Here is a 19,221-nt window from a genome sequence, read left to right as displayed (position 1 = left end):
GGATACTGCTTTTTGCATATGTTTAGTCTGAGTATACAGGTGGTTTAGGAGAACAGTGGTCATTGTGTGTGATTTCATGTATGACTTTGCTTTGATAGAATAAATGTTAGCAGAGATTACCGTACCCTTTTTGTGTAATGATATAGAAGGGTGTTCTGGTGAGTATTATGTAAATGAGATATGCTATACAGGTGATAAATATAGGTCCGTGTTTCCAGAGGGTTAAGCTGTGTCTGTGGCAGAAGAAGTGTCATTAGAATTCTTATCTGCCGAGAATCGCTGTCACCGTTGTTTCACGTGGAGAGGCTGTTAAACATAATCACAAGACTTAGAGGAACATTCATCTTCCTCTGGAAAGCAGCCCAATTCCACTGTATGACAGGCAAAATTTTTTGAAATGTGAAATGGCAGCATTTGGAAAACTAATGCCCTTTTCCGCGTACGTTAAAAAGGGGCGATGGGAAAAAAGGGCGCCGGGTTTTTAACGATAAACATGGATTACGTTTAAAAATGTATTTCGTTTAAAAGTAATGTTTTTAAACGTTATAAATCATTAAATAATGTGTATTAAATCGGCAATTGTAAAAATGTTAATCTTTCGTTTAAATAATGAAACGCATAATAACGTTTAAAAAAAAAATTACTAAGTAACCCTCCCTGTACCTACCCCTAACCCCTAGACCCCCCTGTTGATGCCTAAACCTAAGACCCCCCCTGTTGGTGCCTAAGTAACCCTCCCTGTACCTACCCCTAACCCCTAGACCCCCCTGTTAGTGCCTAAACCTAAGACCCCCCTGTTGGTGCCTAAACCTAAGACCCCCCTGTTAGTGCCTAAACCTAAGACCCCCCTGTTGGTGCCTAAACCTAAGACCCCCCTGTTGGTGCCTAAACCTAAGACCCCCTGTTGGTGCCTAAACCTAAGACCCCCTGTTGGTGCCTAAACCTAAGACCCCCCTGTTGGTGCCTAAACCTAAGACCCCCTGTTGGTGCCTAAACCTAAGACCCCCCTGTTGGTGCCTAAACCTAAGACCCCCTGTAATTGTTTTCGTTTAAAAATAATGTAAAAAAAAAAAAAAGTAATGTTTTTCGTTTAAAAATAATGTTTGGGAAAAATATTGTACTGGTTTTCGTTTAAAAATAATATTTAAACATGTATAAATCATTAAATAATGTGTAATCATGAGAAACAGTAATAAAACATTAAGTCTCCGGGCGCCGCTTTTAAAACGTTAGTTTTCTCCGGCGCCCTTTTTTCCTACCGGGCGCCCATTAAACGATATTTATTATAGAAGTGAATGGCGGCGCCCGATTTGTCCACTAGCCTCAGGCGCCCGAATTTACTGTTTCCCCCTTTTCCTGCTAAAAAGAGATATTGGAAGACAGCGGGGAGCCCGGTACAGGTAGTATCTATTCCTCCTCTGCACGATGCTGCCGCAAGAGGAATAAAATTACTTTTCTCACTTTAACCCATCCGCCACCCTTGATCTTTTCATACAGCTGACTCTTGTTTAAAAAATGATGAAGTCTAAATGTATTATATATGTATTATATGCACATCTCCTGAGAGTGTCATCATTCCCTGTGAAAGAGAACACATTTTTCTTTTTAGTCAATTTGGATGTTAAAGTTTCCTTACTATATTTTGTTATTGTTCATTGCCCTTTTTTTTTTTAGCTTTGTCCCCTAATGTGTTTTTTATGGTTACTCTAATGGCATGCGTCTGGAACACCGTGGGAACGCTGCTATCAGTATGTGGATTGTTCCTTCTCATGAACATTTTTACCCAGTTCAGTGGATCTCTAGATTGTTTTTCACTGAAGCTGTGGGTATTTTCTACTTTGCTTGCATTCACGGTGACTCTATTTGTATACGTCTAAAATGTAGTTCTGCTACCACATTTGTGTTCAACTGCATGGAAAAATTGGATGTAGTAGACTCGCATGTTTCAGTGAGAATGACAAGTGCTCAGACAACCATCCATTCCACGATCCACCGCGCCCGATGTGCAACTTAGACGGCACATGTGTAGTCGGGCGCAGTCATACAAGGAGCTATTTCATTCAGGGCTGTGGAGTCAGTACTAAAATCTTCCGACTCCAACTGCTTAGTTTATGAAATCACCGACTCCGACTCTGGGTACCCAGTGCCGTCTTGTCAAAGAGCTCAGAGAAGCATGTGAATGTACAGTTCAAAACATATTAACCATTAACATATTAATAACCAGTCTGTTCATGTTTTTTATTTTGCTGCTTAAAGAGTTAATTTTCAGGCATGCAAGTGACAGCTTCTGTTTTGTCGATACCTTGTCAGCAATACAGTATAGTAAACCTCATTGATAAGCAAATTACAGCCATAAAAGTTTTCATGGCAGAATATAACTTATGAGGGCAGGGGAGAGATAGAAAAAGGTCAGTAGTTCAAGCATTTTAACTCTGCGACACTTAATAGGCTGCCTTTGAGCATAGGCAATAATACATGCAATCTACTTTGTAAAGGTGCCTGATTTATTAAAGCATTTTCAATGATCCCAGAGGTGTCTTAGTGAGCATAACATATTTGAACAAAAACTATTCTGCTATTAGATGAAAAATGGTTGCAGGGATCTATGCTTGGTAATGAAATCATCTTGTATGTTTTGCATATAAGCATTTGGGGGAAATGTGGATTATTTGCAGATCTCTGTGGCAGGTTTAGTTAAATCATGAACTTTCTCAATCCAGCTATCCTGTTTATCTTGTAATCACACAATCCTATAAATTACTTATACAGAATAGGCTAATTTCAAGCATTTTCTTTATTTAAAATTGTGACAGATATAAGTATTGAAAGAAAGTTCAATGGCTCACAGAAAAAAGAGATACTTCCATAAACATAAAATACTTCTATTTTTTTTCCAAGTGTTCATATAACATACTTATTTTTAAAATTAGACCCTGATTAGTAATGCAATATTCATTACTTGCATTTGTGATTTTGGCCCTATTTTATGATATTGGCATGTCACTCCGAGTATGTACTATTTAAACTGTATTGTAACTATTTTAATTAACAGATTTAATGAATCAGTCAGTCTTACTAATTGAAAAAGTGTTAGTTCATTTCTGGAGATTCTACTAGCAAAAGAAATTATGCTGAAAAAAAGATGCAGTCAGCAATAGCAGAGAATTCTGGTGAATTGTATGAGTGTCAATGCTTTTCTAATGTACTCAAGTGTACCGAAAGAGAGTGTTTGACAGACAATGCATTGGTTGCATTTGATGGAATTTAAATTCAGTCGTTAAAACTTAACAACAAAGTGTGGTGCATCAATTTTTAATCCCTTATCTGTGAACTGTGTTATATATTTTTCCATCTAGCATTGCTGTGGTGCTGAAGCACAGCTCAATGGCAGACATGCTTGGCTCGCCATCGTTTGGCATCACCCCAGGGGACACAGGAGCACTGGAATACCTAGTGTTCACCTGATTTTGGCTCTGTAGACTTAGACATCGCTCAGGTGAAGCTGGCAATTGCCAGTAAATCCTAAGCGATGTGAAATGATAAGCGTGTAACCTCAAATTGGCTGTGGCCCCTTGGCCTTTATTCACTTTTACTCCTAAGTTTTCCTAGGAGATAATTTTCCATCTTCTGTTTAAAATAGCTTTTTAGCACTCTCGAACTGAAAAGGTACCAAAACGTAGATGAAAACGTACTGTCAAAATTATTATTTTCTTGTGAGCTGGTGGCTTAAAAGGCATTTTACTGATATGGTGTGAAAATATTATAAAGGAGAAAACTTATGCTGGGAACACGCAATGCAATTTACCATACAATCGATTGGTAATCTGACAGGAAGTTGTATCATGTGTGTCACTGAACAGCCATGAGAAATGCAGGCAATTTTCTGATCGCTTCCCGGTTAGATTTGCGCAGTCATTGCAGCGATCAGAATGACATTTTTTTTTCTTTTCATGAAGTATGTTTGTTGACCAGTGAAGGCATGTTTGTTTAAATTAACTTGATCAAGAGAGTCCCTTCCCTGGCCAGTGACACAGAGGTGTGAAACCCTAGCCAGAAGCCTGGTGTAATACATCAAAGGTTGTTCTAGCTGGTCACACTTAGATGATAATTAAGACACCAAAAGGGTGGATTTCATCCAGGTGAAGCCAAAGGAAGCTAGCTCCACAGGGGCCCACTGACAAACTCAGACACCTTGACACCACTGGGGAACAGATTGAAATACATGTGGTTTATGATTTCAGTCTATTAAATGAAAACCGTGTAAAGCACAGCTATGAAATTCATATAGTCTTATTCTTTAAAATCTTCCAAAACAACGCTAGTGTCATTTATTTGTTCGGCTACACCTATTATTCAGCAACACAAAACTGAACCCTGGCTTCTGAAGAGTCGCTACTACTGTTGATAGCTAGATCAAATAGAGTGTGTTTAACCGTTTCTATTTGCAGGTCTAGAGTCAGCCAGTCAGTTGGTTCCTCTGTCCCATGGTAACAGAGGTGGTGGCAGTTATACCCTGAAATAGTGTGTAAGTTGTATTACCGTAACTCACAGGCTCCCTTCTAGCCGGTCTGCTGTCAAAATCTCAGCAGTTTCTGTGCACCGATTGCGACCACAGATTGCATGGTCTGTGTGCTGAAACCGATTGGAAGGCATTGTGCGGTCTGGCCACTAGGGGGCTTGTGACAATGTGTACTTGTACAAACTTCTCCGGATCGGTAAAGAGATTGATTTTTCCAATGATAACTTTGCAAAATCATACAGGTCATAAATAATCGTCCAATTCCTGACGATTGGACTGGAAGTTGTATCGAGTTCCCAGTATAAGGAGAAAAAGTGAAATGAATAAAGGCCTTGGACAGCAAAAGTCATTAAAATAGGCTAACGCACCCATACAGTATTTTCTATTTCTAAGGCACTTCAATAGTTTTTGCTGCTAAGAAAAATGTAAGGACTTAAAACGTTTGTTGAAATCCTTGTAATGCATAGACCCGACCTGAACAGGATTGTTTCTCTTCCAAAACACACTTTAATCTCCTTATTGTTATACAGACAATTAGTATTTTAGCAATGGTATTTGTGATTCTGGAACACATTGTGCGACTATTCCTTTGAAGCCCAGTAAGAGCCATACACTAGGTAGTGAATAACTTGGTTATTATTGTTAAAGAAATTCAGTTGCTGCCCTTTCTGCCAAATGAGTAGAATTTGCTACCAAAGCTACAGCAAATGGAAATAACTACATGCATTAAAGTTGTTATGAATTCTTTTTTTGCCATGCCTGAAACACACAATAAAATCTTTATTTCATATGTTGATTTGAAGAGGGCCTGCGTGTGTGTTTAGAATGGCTATGTAGGATTAGTGTACTAGAAGCAAGAACAAGTTTCCTTAAAGTGGAACCCATTCTTTAGTGACAGTCTTGAAAGTGTCTCTTTTCAGTTATTATATACAGTTTCTGGCAAGAGAAAAGCTGTTGACAAATGACCCTAGAGTTCCAATCTCTTGGCTAGACAACAAAAGCACCTACAAGGGGTATATTGAAGGGTGAGCCATTGTCTATGGACTATACTGCTGATGTCACAGAATTTGACAGTTAACAGTCTAAAACCATAGACTCTGTTAGGTGCTAAGTCGATGCAAGGGGAACAGTTAAAATGGCCACGCAGTCTGCAGGTGAGAAGATGAGAAGACCGGTCTGTTCTTGTAGGTTTGGGTGATAAGTATTAGGCATAAGCCTATGGTCTGTTACCGAGTCTTCCTAAGTTAATATCTGCCTTGATCAGGAGCCCTCTTAGCAGAGCCGGGCCGACACATAGGCTGGCGAGGCTACGGCCTCTGGGCGCCTGTCAATCAATTAAATCATGAGCGCACTTCGGATCCTTGCCTGCCTGCCCGCCCTGCAATTGTCTCTGTACACTCTGTCTCTGAGAGAGAGGCTACAATAACGCTGCCTGCACCGCCCCCCTTGCTCTCAAGAGCATGTTGTTACTTTGTATCAAGCCAGCGTGCAGCTCACTAATGTGCAGCCACGCTAAGCCATATACAGAAGCTAATGCGACTGCATAGGAGGTGAGAAACGGCTCACACAGAAGCTAAGGAGTAGTGGAGCGGTGGGGAAAGGTCCATAGTAGGTGTGGAGGGGGCTGGAAGCGGGCGCTTAGAAAGTGTATTACTCAGACTGCACCTCGATCCACTCTGTCCCGCCCCCTCACTATGCGACCAGCCACAGTTTAAATGGGAGAGCGGCAAGCAGCTACTGACTTCAGGAAAGAATGCACATGTGGGAGACAGATTCATTCCAGCAGGTCTTCTCCACAAGATAAAGGTAATGGCTGAGAGGATCCCTCTCCCTCCCCCCTCCGGGGGATAGCACAGTTCCTCAAACAAGAGCAGGCTGGCTGTACTGTCACAGACGCGCTTCACTGGCCCTGGCTGCTCCGTGATGTGTGACGTACAGCCTGCTTACTGGGAATCTCTCTGCCAGTGTTGTTGCTGTGAGGGGCTAACACACTATTTTTGACATTTGAGGAGGACAAATTAAAATATAGCTTTTAATATAAATAGCTTTAACGTTATATTTTAATTTATCCTCCTCAAAGGTAAAAAATAGTGTGTTTAGTTGAAACTCATTTCTGAGAGTAGGGGGAGTAGAAAGAGAGAGGGGTCATTGTACTGCAGGTGACAATGCTGCAGACCATGCCACCTACCTTTCTGGCCAGGGTGCTCCTTCCCTAGTGACTTCTGGTGAGGTGACAATGCTGCACACCATGCCACCTACCTTTCTGGCCAGTGTGCTCCTTCCCTGCATGACTTCGGGTGAGGTGACAATGCTGCAGACCATGCCACTTACTGTAAGTGCCGCTTACTGTAAGTGGCATGTCTGCTTCATTGTCACTTCAGCAGGTGTCACCCAGGGAGGGGAGAAGTGCACTGGCCAGAAAGGTAAGTGACATGGTCTGCAGCATTGTCACCTCACCAGAGGTCACACAGGGAAGGAGCACACTGGCCAGAAACTGGTTAGTCAGTGGCATCATGGTCTATGCTGCATCGTCATCTTGCCATTTGTAACCTGGGCCAGATTGGTAAGGAGCAGGGTCTACTGCATTGACACCTCACCAGGTGTCACCCAGGGGACAAGCTTGACAGACAGGTAAATCCTGGTGAGGTGACAATGTGCTTGGTGCGGAAGCCGACCCCGAGGTCATCCGCACTGCGCATGCGTGAACCGCCGCTGTCAATCAAGCCCATGTTGTACGCAGCTTACTGCTCAGGCACAGTAGTTCTGCACCTGCACAGTAAGCCGCGTACAACGTGGGCTTGATTGACTTTTGCAGTTTGCACTGAGCATGGAGACCGGGACAGTGGCGGGGAGTGGAGGTGACAGCTTGGGACAGTTGGCTGCTAGGGGTTGGAGAAAGCCCCCAGGCGAGTAAAGCTTTTCATTTAATATTTGCCTGATAACTACTTTAAAGGAAATTTGGGTTAAACTTACCTGGGGCTTCTTGCAGCTCCCTGGAGTCCTCCTGTGCTGTGCCCACGGTGCCGGTCCAAGACTCTATGGCCAGCAGCGGGCCTCCTCAACGCACTCCCGGGGGCGTTTGCTGCATCTGTCATTTATGAAAATTGCTAATTCACATGCGCAATGTGCGCATGGCTTGGGGCCGCACATGTGCAGGAGCCGCCGACTGGCGGCAACCAGCCAGCTTTGTGGTTGTCGCCACTGCTGGCCAAAGGGACTTGGACTGATGTGTCGTGGGCACAGAAGGACATTGAAGGGGGGCGGGGCGCACTTGGGGGGGGGGGCGCACTTGGGCAGCCCAGCCTCTGTTGGTGGTGGACCTTGTCCCGGCCCTGCCTCTTAGCTGTAATCTGCTTTCAGTTAAAACCTGTTTTGTTTCTCACTCATTTCCCTTAGTACTACTCTTGTCGGTCACCCTCCAATAAAATAACATAAAACACTGGTGTATGGGAGAGACACTATCTAGGGGAAACCAGTGGGATAGGTGGGAGAAGCTGCAGAATACCACAGCCTTGGAGAGCCTATTAGCTAATAGGTGCTCCAAGTCCATAGTGTTTTGCGTGAAGATACTGTGTTCTTGACCTGATGAAGACCCACGAAAGGTGTCATCTTTTTATGTGTCCAATAAATTTGTCCTTTTTTTTCTAAAAAAAAACCCTACTCCTCACCTGAGGTAAGATTAACTATTTGAACCTTTCATAAATCATGTTTTGGAGTTCCTCCTCCCACCTATCCTAGTTTCAGAAGAAACCTTATCTGAACAACATCTACATTTTTTTTCTCATTTCAAAGGTGCAGAATCTGAAAGTGGTGCTGCAGTTTGGCATAACAGACCATTTTGTTTCCCATCACCCAAAGCAATGTCATCTGTAAATGCTGCTGCTGCAGAAGGGAAAACTGACTGAGTAAGCATGTAGATTTGGTCTAGATTTAATAAAAACAGTTTCTTATAGTTGCAACCCGCATCTAGGTCATATCAAATTATATTTAAGGTTGTTAAAAGGTTAGCGAATTAGCAGCTGTGTAATTGTAGTTGTGAGAGCCTATCTGCACCTCAAACTTACTTGTGTGGCTATAGTTGCACCATCACTACTTTAGTGTCCTTTCAATAACCCTTGTTGGAATCCAGTATGACCCAGGCATGGAATGACTGCTTAGTAACAGATTAGTTTTCTGTGATAGCTTATGATCTCTAATAATTTCTAGGCCACAAATGCCTTAATATATCAGGCCCTCTGAGTATATTGAAGAAGATTAACTTGTTATAGCTATAAAAATGTAAGGTAGCAGTTCTGTCAGTCCTGTGTAAAAACTCTGTTTCACATGAAAGAATATTTCCCAAAGAAAGTGGTTATGTAATCAGACATGTATCTCCGGGCCCCTAAGTATACAGTACAACCACCAGAGATTTGTATCACACTTGAGGCCACTGACTGTATGAAAGTTTCATCAATAACCGGGTACTAAAGTTCCCGTAGGCGCTTCATGTATTCCAAGTTTAATTTTATCCCTTCAGAGCTTCTCTTAACTCATATATAGATTTAACATGAGAGTTTGAAAGAAGGTGAGATCAGTCACTTTGATTTTTGTTTTTCGTACTCAGGCTTTCTGTTGTTTTACTTATATGTTTGTTTTTTTATTGGGAAATAATACACTGATAGAAGTCTTTCGTAATTTCAAGAACTTTTTTAGTCTAAAGTAAAGCTAATAGGCTTTATCCATCAGACCATCTTATTAGAGAACGTTTCCTTGCAATAACGAATACATTGAACCTTGTACTCTTCAGCTGTTATTTTTTCAGTGTATAATTGAAGTTGATTGGTTTCTGTGGGGCAGTAGAGACAGCTCTCATTCTAGATAGATAAATGAAGGTGACTATTTTTCAAAAGCGTTTTAGTGACAATCTTGTGCTCGGTGGCTTGTTTTTTGTTCATGGGGAAACGAAATGAAAAGCCATACTTAGAACTCTGTTCCAGGCTTGGATCATACTTGTGTCTGCAATTTTGTAAGCATTTTGGGTGAAGATTGCAAGTGTGCACATGTCATTCCCCTCACAGGGGGATTTGTCACTAAGTGGTCTGTTGCAGGGGGATCTGTCACTAAGGGGGCTGTCACAGTAGGTTTGTTCACTAAGGGGATCTGCACTAGGTTGTCTATCACAGTGGGATTTTTCACTAAGGTTTCTGTCACAGGAGAAACCATCAATAAGTGGTCTGTCAGAGGGAAGATCTGTTACTAATGCTTGGTACACACGGTAAGATTTTCCACCCGATCGTTTTTTCCGCACAATTGTGCACTCGATTCTGCGCTTGATTCTCTTATCTCCATTCGTTTTTCTTATCTTTTTCCATTCACTGCTATGAGCAATCGAGCACAGAAACGATTGGCAGCTATATTGAACATGGCAGATTTTATCAATAGGATCCATCTATCGCACAGAAAATCGTACCGTGTGTATCAGGCATAAGGGGTCCTGTCACAGAGGGATCTGTCTGGATGAGAATTTTTCACAGAGGGATCTGTTGCTATTTATGATTTTTCTTAGAAGTCTGTCATTGGGGGTCTTAATTATTTTGTTGACGGACAACTCTGGATTTGGACATATAGCGCCAGATGCAGTTAAACTGCATAAAGTCACCATGGGCAGGGTGCGCTCAGCAATTTTTCATTAGTATTGCTGGTGCAGTACTGGCGATCACACATCGTGTTACCATAGCAATGGGCATGTTACTGCGGTAACGCCCGTGGGGTTAATGGGCAGTGCTGCACCGACGGTAGTAACTGTAAAATTGCCATGCATGGGTCCTTAACAGTTTACTGCATCTGGCCCTTAGTAATAACAATGTTTTTTGGTTGTTTCAATGTGCTTTTAAAGTGTTTATAACTACTTATAACAGTTTATAAAACATTTAACAGAAAAAAATATGTCATAGTATTGTAAATTTTGTACATGAAGACAACTTTATTTGTGTCTTTGAAACATTGTAACTCGAGTTGTTTGTAAGTAGGGGACTGTCTGTTTATACATTTGTGTGAAGGTTTTAGAATTTGTTTTCCTATCAGCAATTATTTATACTTAGTAAACAGCAATGATGACTGTTTTTAAATTTTGTAATTTCATGGATGAAATGTTCCAGCATGCTGGGAAATATTTACAGTCAGTGTCTCGTGACAATGCTTAATTAGGATTGGTGACTATTCTGTATCCACTCTTCCTAAATTCTTTAAAAAAACAAATTGATGCTGCCCAGTAATGTCCTCTGATGTTTATTTGGCACACTTCCTTCCCACAGTGCAGCATTGAGTAACAGTATGGCTGCACAAAACATGAAGTCATATTTCTGCATCCATATACAGTATATATATCAGAAGCAGAGCAAGACGAGGGGTTGCCTGAAATGTGATCCAGGCATCCCACTCTCCAAACTCTGCCAGCCATTTTTATACATGGATACATAATTTCTCTCAGTATGGGAAAAGAGGCGCCCTGGTGTATATAAAACTTATCAAAAGCAATAAAAACAGAAAAAATTAAGGTGGCTTACCTCAGTGATGAGATCCTTTTATGAACAAATTTAGCACAGGCAACGCATTTTGCAGGTCTGAGCCCGCTTCCTCAGGCCAATAAAAGTGCCAATTGGAAAAAAGCTGTCCAACATAGGGAGCCTCACACGAGAGGCTCCCTGTGTTGGACGCCTTTTTTCCAGAGAGGCTCCTTATGTTGGACGGCTTTTTTCCAAATGACACTTTTATTAGCCTAAGGAAGCGGAGCCGCAAAACGCCTTGCCTGTGTTAAATAAAACCCCCTTGTTCATACAAAGTTCTCGTCACTGAGCTAAGCCACCTTGTTCATCGTCAATGGTATCTGATCGAATGTACTGTCAACCATTTGGCAGATTGTATCGGTAATGGGCACCTTTACATTGTGCACAGCAGGGTGAAACCGCTGGCATGGTCTTAGGCCATGATGTCTATGTAAGAACTGGCCAGTTTGTAAACCATTCATTACCATCATCTGTATATTTCCCTTTGTTTAGCTAGAAGTGGCACTAATCTGTCCTTATTTCTGACCCATGTGCAGTTTCAGTAAATCACAACATTTCTGCGACTATCAAACGCTATAACCCCATTATGACATCTTTATCCCTATTTACTTTACATAAACTAAACATCCCTGTAAATTGCACTACATCGCTTATCTAGTCTGCAATTTAAGCATCCCTCAGGAACCGAGCTCTACCTCATAGGCATCAACAGATTTCAAATGCAAATTTCTCTTGAACTGTGAAGACGACAGAATGCTGCATAATGTTCTGTCTCGTGAAATCTTGTGGCTAAATCCTGATTTTGTGCAACACGGTGGAAGTCGTGCATTGGAAGACTATCTGCATATGTATTTTGTTATGGATGTGTAGCCTCTTTTATTTGCCTGTTTTCTGGAGGAACACTTGGCGTAAGATGTAATGCTCAGATGTGAAATGACAGTTGGCCTCATTAATCAACGTTTGAGGAAAGAACGACCTTAGACTGTCTCCATTGCTTCATAACATTGGGAACAACTGCAGGCAGCAAGAGATACAATATACTACTAATGCTGTCCTGAAAAACAAACGATTGTTCTGAAATCAATGTCCTCTCACTGGGGCAGGAATATAAAAACCAATGCAAGGAACAATGGGGTTGGTCTACTAAAGAATGTAAATCTTAACCTGTGCAGATAGTGCACATTAAGATTACCGGTATTTACGCAATTTACACAGCATCTTTCACAAAATGCGTAACATTCTATATACCTGCAACACTTTGGTTGCTTGAGTAATGTACTCCTCGATCCACACACCTCACTTGCATTGATTCTGCATGCACAGTCTATTCTGTATGGCTGTGACAGACTTGTGAACTCCAAAAGTAAGTGTGACCACTGACCAGCACTATGCAGTGCTGTGTAATTCCTGGTTTAGCCTTTATTATTGGGTCAGTATTGGTTAGAAGTGTGGTAGGTGCGGATTATCCCACAATGGGCATGGCTGGATTTAAGGCAAGGCCACAAAGACCATGACCTGGGGCACCAGGAAGCAAGGGGGCCAGCAGTGGGCACTAAGGCAGTTTAAATGGCGAACATGTAAACTACAGAAGTCACAAACCCAGTCTGTTGCTGTCTTGCTTCCACAGGGGCAAGCAGTGGAGCACAGGTCCTGTGCTCTCCTCATCCTGTGCTGTTCTTCCTCCAAGGGCGGGGTTGGTGACAGTGGGCCTTGGGCGGTAAAATGTCCAGATCCGGCCCTGACAATCGGGTGTACGGAGACAGCCATTGCTTACCACTTTTCAGTTTAAGAACTGACCAACAGACCTTGACAACAGTTGACATAAGTCTTGTACAACATGAAACATTTGATATACCCCTGTAAATTAGTAAGGTAAGGTGCTCGTATGAACCCATTTTGGCTTCTCCAAGTGTGATGGCTGCATTATAGTTATCCTGTGAATGCCACCATCTGACTGTAACATAACTGGTGCATGGATATAGCGCGTTACACATGTTGTGTAAGTCGCTACGTAAATTGCGTAAATGCCACAATCTGCATGTGATGATCCGCTCAGCTGGCTGCACAGGCAGACAGCTGTTTGACCATTCCTTATGTCTTAGGATGCAGGTCTCTGGAAAGGAGACCTGGCTTCATCTTGCAACTTTCAGAGTACATACATGCACATTGCCCAGCTGTCTCCTTTGAGGGCTGGCAGTATAAGAAGCTATGTTTCCCAGAGTCCTTTGCTGGTCATTCCTTCAGGGTTTGTTGAAACACTCCTAGAGTGTCAGCCATGCTATATCTTGTCAAAGTTATCTTAGAGTAATTCCTGGGACTGCACTAGGGAGTTTCCCTAGTGCAGTTAGATTGTATATCTGTTTTGTCTGTCTGTTGCGATTGTCCTGTCCCAGCGGTGGTCGACAGGAAATCGTTCTGGTTGTCTGGGTGCTAACCGGAGCAGCGGTTGCTACCGGTAGTCCCTTCTGATCTGTCTTGCTTGGATCGCACTAGCCTCTAGCGGTAGTGGCAGTGGATCCTTCTGTTCTGTCGTGCCTGGATCGCACTAGCCTTGCACTAGCGCTGTGGACCCTTCTGTTCTGTTTTCCTGGATCGCACTAGCCTTTAGCGGTAGTGCTGTGGATCCTTCTGATCTGTCTTGCCTGGATCGCACTCGCTCTGGCGGTAAGAGCAGTGGATCTTTCCTAGATTATTCCTGTTTTCCGTTTGTCTGTCTTGTCTGATACGAACGCTTGCTGTAGGCTCGGTGAGGTGACCGCTAAGCAAGCGCTTGCGTTCTTTGTTTTGTGTTTGTCTGTCGGTGGTTATTTAGGCGTGCTTGTCTCTGTTGTGCTTAACACGCGGAGACCGCGCTGTAAACGCGTTTGCTGTTGCGAATGAGTGCGGTGTTCGCGTTTAGTTAGCGTAGGTTATTTTTGTTACTTCTCATTGTCGTTTTCTGTGCCTTTGCTTCTCTCGTGCCCTGTCTTGCTTCAGCCTTGTGTCACCTCTGGCAGTCGCCTCTCTCGCGATTGCGTTCCTACTTTTGTTTCTGCTGATGTGTGTTCACCGTCGCAGGGTCGCGACTAGATTGGTGAACACACATTCATCCTGTACCTGTGCTCTTTCTCTTTAAGGGCTGTTCAGCCCCCGCATTGTCTTGATCTGTACAATCCCCATCTGGCATCTGTGGCCGTGCAGCGGTTGTACTCGTTTGCACTCCACAGCGCCATCTGCCGGTGGGAATTGCCCTCTACTGGTGCTTGCACCAAAGCTGGGTTCCCCCCTTCATACGCTTGTGGAGGATTTCCGCCGTGTCAGCGCACGCCTTGTGCGCTGATCACGGAGATTATTCCGCAATCGTTACACTGCACATGTTAAGATTAACTTTCTTAAGTGAATCAACCCTGTTGAATCAAAACTGGATTAGTTGTTCACAGCGACTAATCAGAGTCTTTGATCTGGGCTAAGGATGAGTGAGAACAGTTTTGCAAGAAGTGAAAGTGTACCTGAGTGTGAGTGAGGAGAGTGCGGCAACCCCCACTTCCATGGGCAGCTCCCCTAGCAGCAGTCTTATGTGTTCCATGTGAACCCTCTTACCCTTTTCCAGGTGTAGCAGCATAATCTTTGTTGTATATTGCCTTTGCAGAAATCTGGCTCAGGTGGCAACATTACCCTTGGTGGACCTGATTCCTTTGGCCTCAGTGTACTGTTATGCTTAATTTATGTTTTATTCCTGTTGTCATATAGAAATTTATGGATAGAAATTGTATGTGCGTAGCAGTTTCCTTTCAATCGGGCGTTCCTTTTGGAAGCCATCTCTATATTCTGCTTTATGTAACTTATTAGCACAAAATACAAAAATGTATGTGTGTGGTGGATTCCTTCTGATATTGGGAATCACCATATGACCTGGACTGTATCAGGGGGATTGCAATCCACACATATCCCAAGTGAATATGTAAGTACAGATTTTTCCTTTGATTCTAATGTAACAAGTTCACATCAATGCGCTTTGGTAGTGTCCAGTTGAGAAACGTGGTGTTGCGTGCATTTCTGTTTATTGTGCTGTGAAGTGCACAGCAATGCAAGTGAATGGGTGCGCTATTTAAGTGCATAGAAGCGCATAGTAATGCACTTTGGTGATGTGTTTTTTACCCCAATTAACCTCCTTGGCGGTATGAGTTCTTCATGATTTTAGGGTCTAAAAGTGATGCATTTTTTCTTTAGCTTTTAGACCCTAAACTCAGGAAAAAAATAATTCCCCACAGAGCCTGGAGCAGCCCTGCACTTACTCACCTTCCTGGGATCCAGCGCTACAGTTCTCCCTCCATCCTCTGAGTGGAGCTGTAACCCTATAGTGAGATCACCGGCTGTCATCATGACAACAGATGTTGAGCTCACCAGAGGGATGCAGTGCCTCCGAGGGCAGGAAGGAGAATGGCTGCTGGTGTCTGGATCCTTGGGGAGGTAAGTTGAAATGCCCGCTGTGCGCTATGCTCTGCATAGACCTCACAACGGCTACCACCAGTCAGGCTTGGGATTACCGCTCTGAGCTGTGGTTTCCCGCCCCAAGCCTGACTCGGGGTTACCGCTAAGAAGTTTAAAGGAAAAAAAAAACATTTTCAAATGAAAACAAATCTTTACTGACAACTGCTACATCAAATAACCAAAACATGCTGAACAAAAATGCACAACGAGGAGGAAGAGGGGTCCAGGGTGGGATAAAACTAGGTTGAAACCAAATAAAAACAGAAAAGGTAGAGGTGGCTTACCTATCAATATGACACAGTCAATGGAAGAAACACATTTTTATTTGCACTGGTTATGAAACACTCATCAACACATGCATTTTTTATCATGTGCTTAAATACGTTTCTGAACGCACCCAATGTGAACGAGGCCTAAGGATTACAGAATAAGGTAGAGGTCATTCAGATACTTTACAATTATGTAGTAACTTTGCATAAAAAAATACAGCCCAGGTTAAAAGGGAAAATTAGCAATTGAACTCTATATTAAATCTCTCAAAATTTTTGTGACTTTAAATGTACCGGTAACTATAAGCTATTTTTTATATATTCTGTATGTGGAAGTTTGCAAAAAATAAGAAAATATACCAGTGTCCAAATCCAGGTTATGCTTATGGCAGAAAATGTGAAGAACTGCTTGTGATGATCACCTCCTGTATTAGCAGTCTGTGGATGGCGTCGCTTGTTGCTTGAAATATGTCTGTTGCTAGCTAATCACTGTCAGGGGCATTTTACCTAGTCAATGAGTGATAAGATGCTGTAGTGCTTTCATCATCATGTGCTGCAGTTGAAGAGGGCTGTGCAGGACCAATTTTAGATAAAATAATGCCCTTGGCAAAAAATAAAAGTGGAACTTCAAAGGCTGAGACATGGTGCAGCCAATCTCTGAAAGCAAAGCAACACATCTCATAAACTGGGCAAGACGTGTAGCACGGAGGGGACATGGCAGATCTTCAGCTTGAGATACCGAAGTAACATTTTTTCATTACCAACAAAAGCTTTGTACAAAAATGTTCAGGTAGCTCTCAGTACAAGCATTTAAGCCAACTATAACTTCAAGACTGTTTTCTGACCCAAATGTCTATTAGTTTTCCTGGTTTACACCAGACCACCTGCAACCCTGTGGATAGATGATCTTCTGTGTTACCTTTTTGCAAACTGAGTATTATTGTCCTGCTTCATATACGGTGTTGCAAAACGCCATCTGCCTTCCTATAGAAAACGACTGGCCTTATTGGACGAGTATATATATATATATATATATATATATATATATATATATATATATATATATATACATACAGTGGAGGAGATAATTATTTGACCCCTCACTGATTTTGTAAGTTTGTCCAATGACAAAGAAATGAAAAGTCTCAGAACAGTATCATTTCAATGGTAGGTTTATTTTAACAGTGGCAGATAGCACATCAAAAGGAAAATCGAGAAAATAACCTTAAATAAAAGATAGCAACTGATTTGCATTTCATTGAGTGAAATAATTTTTTGAACCCTCTAACAATAAAAGACTTAATACTTAGTGGAAAAACCCTTGTTTGCAAGCACAGAGGTCAAACGTTTCTTGTAATTGATGACCAAGTTTGCACACATTTTAGGAGGAATGTTGGTCCACTCCTCTTTGCAGATCATCTCTAAATCCCTAAGGTTTCGAGGCTGTCTCTGTGCAACTCTGAGCTTGAGCTCCCTCCATAGGTTTTCTATTGGATTAAGGTCCGGAGACTGACTAGGCCACTCCATGACTTTAATGTGCTTCTTCTTGAGCCACTCCTTTGTTGCCTTTGCTGTATGTTTTGGGTCATTGTCGTGCTGGAACACCCATCCATGACCCATTTTCAGTTTCCTGGCAGAGGAAAGGAGGTTGTCGTTCAGGATTTCACGATACATGGCTCCGTCCATTTTCCCGTTAATGCGATTAAGTTGTCCTGTGCCCTTAGCAGAAAAACACCCCCAAAGCAAAATGTTTCCACCCCCATGCTTGACGGTGGGGACGGTGTTTTGGGGGTCATAGGCAGCATTTTTCTTCCTCCAAACACAGCGAGTTGAGTTAATGCCAAAGAGCTCTATTTTGGTCTCATCAGACCACAGCACCTTCTCCCAGTCACTCACAGAATCATTCAGGTGTTCATTGGCAAACTTCAGACGGGCCTGCACATGTGTCTTCTTGAGCAGGGGGACCTTGCGAGCCCTGCAGGATTTTAATCCATTGCGGTGTAATGTGTTTCTAATGGTTTTCTTGGTGACTGTGGTTCCTGCTAATTTGAGGTCATTCACTAACTCCTCCCGTGTAGTTCTAGGATGCTTTTTCACCTTTCTCAGAACCATTGACACCCCACGAGGTGAGATCTTGCGTGGAGCCCCAGAGCAAGGTCGATTGATGGTCATTTTGTGCTCCTTCCATTTTCGAACAATCACGCCAACAGTTGTCACCTTCTCTCCCAGCTTCTTGCTAATGGTTTTGTAGCCCATTCCAGCCTTGTGCAGGTCTACAATTTTGTCTCTGACATCCTTGGGCAGCTCTTTGGTCTTTCCCATGTTGGAGAGTTTGGAGTCTGCTTGATTGATTGGTTCTGTGGACAGGTGTCTTTTATACAGGCAACTAGTTAAGACAGGTGTCCTTAATGAGGGTGACTAATTGAGTAGAAGTGTCCAACCACTCTGTGGGAGCCAGAACTCTTAATGGTTGGTAGGGGTTCAAAAACTTATTTCACTCAATGAAATGCAAATCAGTTGTTAGCTTTTATTTAAGGTTATTTTTTCGATTTTCCTTTTGATGTGCTATCTGCCACTGTTAAAATAAACCTACCATTGAAATGATACTGTTCTGAGACTTTTCATTTCTTTGTCATTGGACAAACTTACAAAATCAGTGAGGGGTTAAATCATTATTTCCTCCACTGTATATATATATATTGGGAGGGGGTTTTAAGTAACATTTTATTTATTTTTTTTATACATTTTTTATATACTATGACTGGTGAATAATAATAGTTGCTGCAAAACTGCTTCGTACAGCGTGAAGCTCATACTGAATACTTTTCCTATGAACATTTTTAGTTTAAGAGACATCATGTCACCAAATTATGTTTACAATTTGAAATTCATTGTTTTTTACATACATTTACATGAAGTTGAGATATTGTGACCGACCAGTACCTACCTCTTTATCTTAATTGCATAGCACTCCAAATCCTCAAAACAGTGCACTGCACCTGAGGTTCTATTTCAGCCCCTAATGATGCTGACATCGGGAGGACTGAGATGCATGGAATGTCTCTGCTGCTTGTATCCATATCATTGTGTATTCCTGTATGAAAAGCGGATTTTTGCAACTTACAATACTAGTTTGTCTCTCCTCTTCTTTGCTGTAGAAATCTATTATATTTTTAAGCAATATCTTAAAGTGAAATGAGAATGTCACTACAATAAGAAATAATATATTGTATCTAATTTTTTGTCTTATTAGATATCTGCCAGTCTGGCCAACCTGCTAGGTTTATGATCCGATGTGTAATGTGCTTGTGAAATACAATGCTACTGGGTAAGTAGATAACATTGCATTGATTTAAATTTTGGTTAGTTTATGTGAGCACATTGGCCAAGTGTTAAAGTATACATTTTTACACGGAAT

At 42.1% G+C, this 19,221-nt stretch overlaps 1 protein-coding gene across 18 annotated transcripts in view; it reads left to right on the top strand.

The window, feature by feature from the left end:
* The window catches only part of ARVCF (ARVCF delta catenin family member), a 1,120,703-nt gene that overhangs the window by 485,034 nt on the left and 616,448 nt on the right, over window positions 1–19,221 (top strand). For 17 of the 18 annotated variants that reach the window (XM_068243390.1, XM_068243391.1, XM_068243392.1 and 14 more), the window contains one exon: window positions 19,057–19,131. The exons of the other annotated variant lie outside the window; for it this stretch is intronic. The gene's annotated coding sequence lies outside the window, so the exon portion shown is untranslated. The remainder of the gene's footprint in view (window positions 1–19,056; window positions 19,132–19,221) is intronic. 18 annotated transcript variants of the gene reach the window in all.

Source organism: Hyperolius riggenbachi, chromosome 1 (assembly GCF_040937935.1).
Source record: "Hyperolius riggenbachi isolate aHypRig1 chromosome 1, aHypRig1.pri, whole genome shotgun sequence".
Taxonomy (NCBI): Eukaryota; Metazoa; Chordata; class Amphibia; order Anura; family Hyperoliidae; genus Hyperolius; species Hyperolius riggenbachi.
This window is presented reverse-complemented; position numbering and strand designations above follow the sequence as displayed.